A 7,397-nucleotide genomic window follows, 5' to 3' on the forward strand; every position below is an offset into this window, starting at 1 on the left:
CGCAGATGATTTTCACTTTCGTTTTGCATCTCCATTGTCTGAAGAAGAACTTCAGAAGAAACTGGACGTATGTGTTCCCCAAAAGACTAAATACAAGAACGACTGGGCCGTTGGCGTATTTAGAAGGTGGCAAGAGGAAAGGCGTCAGCGTTCCATTGCAGAAAATTTCATGATACCGCTTGGTGCATTAAAAGATGACTTCGAAAATATGGATGTAAGTGATATGAATATGGCATTGAAATACTTCTTGTTTGAAGCTAGGAAGGCAGATGGTAGTATGTATCCATCAGTCACCATGCATGGTCTTTATACTGCGTTAGCTTCATCTTTGAAACTTGGAGGAAGTAAGTTGAATTTAATGCAAGATGATGCCTTTGCTGATGCTAGAAAATCTCTGGACGCAGTAATGCGTGAACGATGTAGTGCAGGTCTAGGAGCAGACGTAAGAAAGCATACAGAAGCAATATCAAGGGAGGAAGAAAACTGTCTCTGGGGAAAAGGGATGTCTCGGAGAGAGTAATCCACAACAACTCTTGGACACCATAGTTTATCTGACAGGTAAGAATCGGTTTTCCTACTTCTGTGGTAATTATGTCAAATGCACATATTGTAAGTCTAACTGTAATCCGTTTTATAATACTGATGCTATCGTCTCACAATCTTAAATTGTCAATCCTCAGGTCTTTTTTTAACATTGTCATGTGTAATGTTAGAAGGCATTCATTTTGACAAAAGCTTCTGCAAACATAACATTGTGAATTTAAATTCGTATTTCTTATTATAAACGTAGGACTCTACTTTGCACTACGCGGTGGCAAGGAACACCAAGCTCTGCGCTTGCATCAGAACCCCCAGATTACCGGACCTTTTGTGGACAACAATGGTAGACGGTATCTTAAGTATAGAGAGGATGTGTTCCAAGACTAATACAGGGGGTATTAGATATCGCAAGTTGGAGAGAAAAGAAGTGCGGGCTTACGTAAAACATTGACAATCCAGGACAATGCTACGTGAGGCTATTTGAGAAATACAAAATGTTGTGGTAAGCACGGGAAATTTGAGTAATTAACCACAAAAGCTTAGTTTTTCAAACTGAATTCAAAATGTTATATTCTATCCTGCAAAAATTGTTTCCTAATATGACAAGTAATACTTATTGAAAATATGATTTCAGCCCTCCTACAGATTCCAGGTGTAATGCCTTTTATTACACGCCACTAAAGAAGTCGAAGGAGGGGAAGTTGTATATGGAAACACCAGTTGGTCATAACACTTTGCAAGGTACAGTCAAGCGTCTGTGCCAAACTGCAGGTGTTTCTGGGAACAAAACTAATCACTCACCACGAGCGACAGCTGCAACCAGACTGTATGAAGCGGAAGTAAGCAGATTTGCGAACAAACCGGTAAGTTCAGTTCAATGTATAGGACAGTCCTTTACCAATATTTTATGATCATCACTGTTTCGAATATTATCTGTGAATAAAATGAAACGCCTTTAACAAGCTTATAGAAATGGTTAATTTTTACTATAAAAATGTATTTTGTTGTAGCCATATTTTCTAAAGTGGCTTAATGCTTTATAGATGTTTAGAACGTACGGTTGTATACTTTGTTGTATTTTTTAGGGCACCGGAGTAGTGCTGTCCGCATCTACAAACGCACCAGTGACGATCTAAAGTCCAAGGCCACCAACTTCAGTGACTGAGACAGCTACTTCTGCAGGTACTTCGGCAGGTACCTCTGTAGACTCAACGACTGAGGCAAGTCTGGAAGGTCTATCCCAAAAAGGGTCTCTCTACTTTACATTTAACTTTCATTAAAGGATGTTACTGGCTGTTGTTTTCTGTTGTCTTTGTTCAGAAGTCCGGGTATGTGCCTTAAAGTAAGACCCTGTGATGAAAAATCAGTGTGTATCGGGAATGTGTTTTTTTCAGTGGCGCGACCTGGTATGGAGGTCTTACCTTTTTACAAAGACCCTGGGATGATTTTTACTAAATTTACAAAAACCTCATCCCAGGGTTTTGGTAAAAATGTAAAACCTCTTCCCAGGTTTTACTATTGGCAGAAACCACATCTTTCCATAATGGCGATACCCACAAAATAGATTTCTAATAGCTGTTGATTGTCATGTTCATCAAGAAATAACCCTCTTGTGGCATTACAGTCAATGGGATTTACCTTGGATCATGCCATGGTCACTGTCCTTAAATTCCAGTCCCTTCTCATTTTTATCTTCCTATTGGGAGTTGCCATCAGAAGATTTCTGATATCAACAGTCCTGTACTGGTCTATTGGAAATAACAAGTGGTCCAAGATGCTTTTTCATTCCAATTACTTAACTTAACAAATGTTGAACTCAGAACAAGATAGAAGCATCAATGAACATTACTAATCTCCAGATAGTAGGTTGCATTCGTCCTCTATTATATGTTGATACGCCATTGCTTAACACCACAGATGTTTCTGTAGGTAAGGCAGTCAGTCACCTTACCTTCATCGTATGCCTTATCCCACTGTACAGCTTGGTGTTTGAACCCTATTTCTGCATATGTTCTCATCATTGGTACATGTTGCCAGTTGTCTCTGTCAAACATGAAGCGACACTTCCAGCTACTTAACACGCCAACAGTTGAGTAACGACTCTTCATCGATGACGAACATAGTTGCTGGTGTAACGGCTGTAGCCGACGCAACGTCCTTGCTCCCTTGTTAATGCTATTAGCTGGCAAGATAGTGTGTTAGATTTCAACATATCAAATCATGCCAATGGTCTATGACATACGATGTTGAGACAGTGTGCCCGACCAAATATCGAGAGTTATTTTGTAACATGTGAGCCAGTTTAAAACAATGTGCAATAAAAGATGTTGGGGATCTCCGTTAGTACAAACTATAGTTTTTACACGTGCACATATCTTTAGCCACATCATCAATTTAATATTTCCTATTGTTTTGTTATCTTTAAATTGGCCCAACACAAACTACATACGTTACATACGGTTAATTAACATTTAAAGATGACGCTGAGATTAAGGGTCATTCACAGGATGCTTTATGAGAGGGGAAATGCGGAATGTTCACTGAATACTTGTGTGGAGGATATTTCCAATTTTGACGCGTCAGTGACAAACCTGATGTCCGATGCATTTCCCTGTTTTGTCTTGTACCATATGGTCCTATGTCTATGTTCAGGTGAACAAATTACTTGCCTTTGCATGAGGTTGTGACGGGTGCCACCAGTGGGGCAGGATACACTCACCTTTTCGCTAACACCTGGTATCAACACTATTTGATAGTGAATCATGGACGGCTCATGATATGGTCGGAAATGTACATCGACTCTGCTTTGGGCAGATGTTTCTGTTGAATATGAAAAGGGTTTGGTTGCTTTTATTTGCTCAATTAAAACTGAAGCTGTGTCTTATGAAAATCAACATTTTGCTGCCATAACTAGGCAATAAAACTTAAATATGTGTCACGAATAGCCAATTATGCAATTTTATACTTGACGGAAACCATTTGTAGCAGACTGTTAATTAATTTTTGAAGTCGGTGCTGTTTTATTATCTAAATGTAGTATATAAAGAGACAGATCATTTGATTAATGTTCATCTTTGCCAACTGTCTATTCATTTGTTTCATCCTCGAACGAGATATAATACCATTAACTTTATGAAATAACCTTTCGAAGCAATTTGACCAATGACCACACTAAACTCGTTACAAGAGGATTCCTTTCAATTGGTACTCTACGCGCTCTGAATGGTATCTGATAAACGGCATTGAGAAGTATTGTCATGTGAATGCCTGATCAATAATGACTGCTGCTACAACGCTATCAAATTACTTTTCCTATCAGTAAATCTAGTGACGTATGTCGTTCTGGAAGACAGCAAGGTTCAATAAACAGTGTACTTTTCAGCAATTATATAAACTGATATCATGAGCTATTACTTTTAAGGGCACCAGGCCTATCATGTATTCCACGGGTTTATATCGGATCCAAAACAATGGAAAGCTCAATTGGATGTCGAATCCAGCGCTAATCAACTTTGTTTCCGCTTTTTTGGACACATCCGGTGAACACTTACTTTCACCAGACGATTTATCGCATACTTGGAATGTAGACACCTCTTCTGACTGAGCTATGAGAAGAAGCGGTTATTGGAAAATAATCAACACAACCTCCCACACAGAGATTTTAAGGGCTTGGGTAAATTATAGGCATTCGCTGAGGTAGAAATTATTTGCATTCTTCGTGAATGAGAAAAACTGTAGTTGCTTCAATCTATGGCAGTTTACTTTTTGCCTACACTGTCTTCATTCGTTCAAAATACCACATATAGTATATAACATAGTTCAAACCATATAAACCATTAATTGTTTTGAAGTTATGTTCTTTCATATTTGTGCTGAAATGCACCATTATTAATAAGCTCTTTTTAGCTTTCAGGTATGAATTATGTGTTTAAATTTGTAATTCGTAATACCTTTATCATCATTGAAGAACAATTAAGAATGTATTTCTAACTGATTATGTTATATCCGTTGCTGTAAAAAAATTAATTTCATTATTTAAAAAAGGAAATGTAACAAATTTACAAACCTGCCTGATCCTATTTTTCCCCACTTTCATATATAAGAAACGATCATGTTGTGAATATAGATCAATCAGGAAACCATATGTTACCCATTTGATTGACAAGTGTTTTAACTGTCATGTCCTTATGGCGTTGTGGCATATGTAGTCATATCACTGTGTTCTTCGATGTCCAACAAAACACATCCGACAATAAAATTGATAAAACAAGTTGTGAATAAACACCTGTGTCAATAAGGAACAATAACTTTTCCTGGTCTTTTACATGTCAAACTATGATCACACTTAAAACATAACCATGCGCACGCGCGTGTGTGTTTGTGTGTATGTGTGTGTTTGTGTTTGTACCTGCGTATATACCTAGGTACACAGGTTAGTAATATGTATTGTGCTAGATCTAGAGGTAGGGCAGGACGCTTACCCTTGTCACGATGACCTGGTGTCTTCACTATTTTTTAGCCATCCAATCATATAATTTTCATCGCCATTTTACCTTTTGCCAGTGAAATCTGTTTCGCCGGAAAACTGAGACTGCTTATTGGCTGGCATTGGCGTTTTATATGTATTGATCTCATTTTGATAAATGTCTACGAGACTGGTGAGACTTGCCACGTTAGTACAAGAAACACATTGGGTTTTTTTTCCAGATGATCACAAGAACCTAGTGATGCCCTATGATGCAAAGAAACAGAGGAACGGGTAGTCCCATAACTATTGACATGGAACGGTCTTTAGATAATCGATTTCGCTTTCAGTAAAAGTAAACAAAATTCAAAATGTTTCGTTAATAAATTAATACAGGATACGAATTTGGAAAGTGTCCATTTTATATGCCACTGTACAGTAAACGCAGCTTTACTTTATTCAATGTGTCTTCGTGTACGTATTACAGTGACGACGCCCATTGCCTTATGATGCCTGATGATGCAGCTACCTTGACATTCCATGGTTGTGATTTCCATACTGTAGCCCCAGCTGAGGAACTCGCTCCAGACAAATGGATACACGTTGTAATTGGTTGAATGACACTCTTTGGCATAAAGCCAAGGCCGTTTCCTAAACCCGGAAAAGAAAAACATCGTTAGGACCTTCGGGATACTTTGCGAAATTCTAAGCATTCCTTCTGTCAACATCCACTATTAGCATATTCATGTCATGACCATTAGGCACTTATGATGGTCAGATAAAATACAAAGTTAGAATTATAAATGTCAATAAATCAGAAGTAAAATTCCACATGAATTTGTCACTTCTTTGCGTGTGGTGAATATTTCTTAACTGAAATAATAACAGTGCAGCCTTATGACTTGTTTCACTAGGCGATTTCACAACCTGGGTGTCGTTTAAAAAAGCCTTATAGCACATTAGTTTGCGCTGTTCTGTTGTCATTTATTAAAGCTTTGTCATTTTATCCTTGTTACGGTCATCGTCACGGTCCGCCTGACGTCAGCAGAAAATATTCAGGCTGTGAAACATTTTGAAATGATCTTATAGTTTTACATACACTAGAGAAACTGCATTTATGTAAACTTAAAGGTTCTGAAGACTCGCTCGGATTACCGCTCCATTGAATTAAGTTTCACAAATATGTAATTCACACTTAAGGCTTTAGCTCCCATCCATCAGCTGTATCCGCCAAATGTTAATGAGGTAAAATGTTCACGGTTTGAATGAAATTATGCAATTTAAGCTGATGCAGATGAAAGTGTTGCAAATGTTGAATCATAAATTCAAGCGAGTAATTGCATATGCCATAATGGTCATTGCACATATAATTATGTAAAAGGTGCGTATCGTCAACAATGACATTCTCAGAAATAATTATAAGGTTCTGCGTGACATGGATGCCTAATGATCCTGAGATTCTGTTTACGAATCTGATAACAATGTACATGTATTAACGTGCCACACCTTTCTGTGTGACAATGGTATCTTTTGCTATATCGTCAGAGACCACGTCATGTACTTACACCATGTCTTTGGACTGACGTCTGTATTTATCGTGTGGTTGTGTAAGAGGTGTTACTTGTTGCCAGCAAACATTTGTATATGTCATCGGGTGTGTGAGAACACATTTATACAAGGATTTAATGGATTTATCCTGTGTTGCCGGCATTTGCCTCAGGCGGTAACAGTCAAATAACAACACAGTCGCGTTTGTCACTGCGTGTAAAGTTTTAGAACAATGGACTACACATATTCCTATGCCACAGCTAACTCGCATTTTCTCTCATGCCTCATTCTCACATTCACTCACGTATTCTTTAAGCACGATTGCCATGCATGTCTCGACGTTTCTCCAAGGCCTCCACAGAAACACATTCAGAATGTAAATCCTTTATTTCCAATGACATGGTGTGCTTCAGTTACAATTCGAGCTATCGATCTTCCACTGTATTTCTAATTCTATGATGCTTCGCTAAAAGCACATAGGCGCCGACTATACTTTATCCTGGGATGAACTTATTAAGTTTCGTCATAAAGGGCACACGTCATTACGCTGTTCAAATTACCTCCCACCTGATCTAACGTATCCGTGGTAACATCGTTCTTTCATTACTGTCAATAAAGATGGCACAGCCACATCAATTATCGATGAATAGTTTTATACTTGTCGAATAATTGAATCATAATTATATTATTACCTGGGATGAAATATGGCAAGATGACGTCAACCATTTCTAACCAGAGACCATAAAAAAGGTCTTTGCCCTAATATATTAAAACCACTGTATCCGTGCCACAATATCGTCCTAAGCGGGAGTTGGTGCCCAAGGACTTATGTCTGTCTATGGAC

At 38.2% G+C, this 7,397-nt stretch overlaps 1 pseudogene; it reads left to right on the top strand.

Moving 5' to 3' along the window:
* The first annotated feature begins 208 nt into the window (after positions 1 to 208).
* On the top strand, positions 209 to 1,705 carry LOC139461626 (uncharacterized protein KIAA1958-like; annotated as a pseudogene).
* Positions 1,706 to 7,397: the final 5,692 nt, after the last annotated feature.

The sequence above is a fragment of the Haliotis cracherodii genome, unplaced genomic scaffold (genome assembly GCF_022045235.1).
Source record: "Haliotis cracherodii isolate W230 unplaced genomic scaffold, xgHalCrac1.p SCAF_15, whole genome shotgun sequence".
NCBI lineage: Eukaryota > Metazoa > Mollusca > Gastropoda > Lepetellida > Haliotidae > Haliotis > Haliotis cracherodii.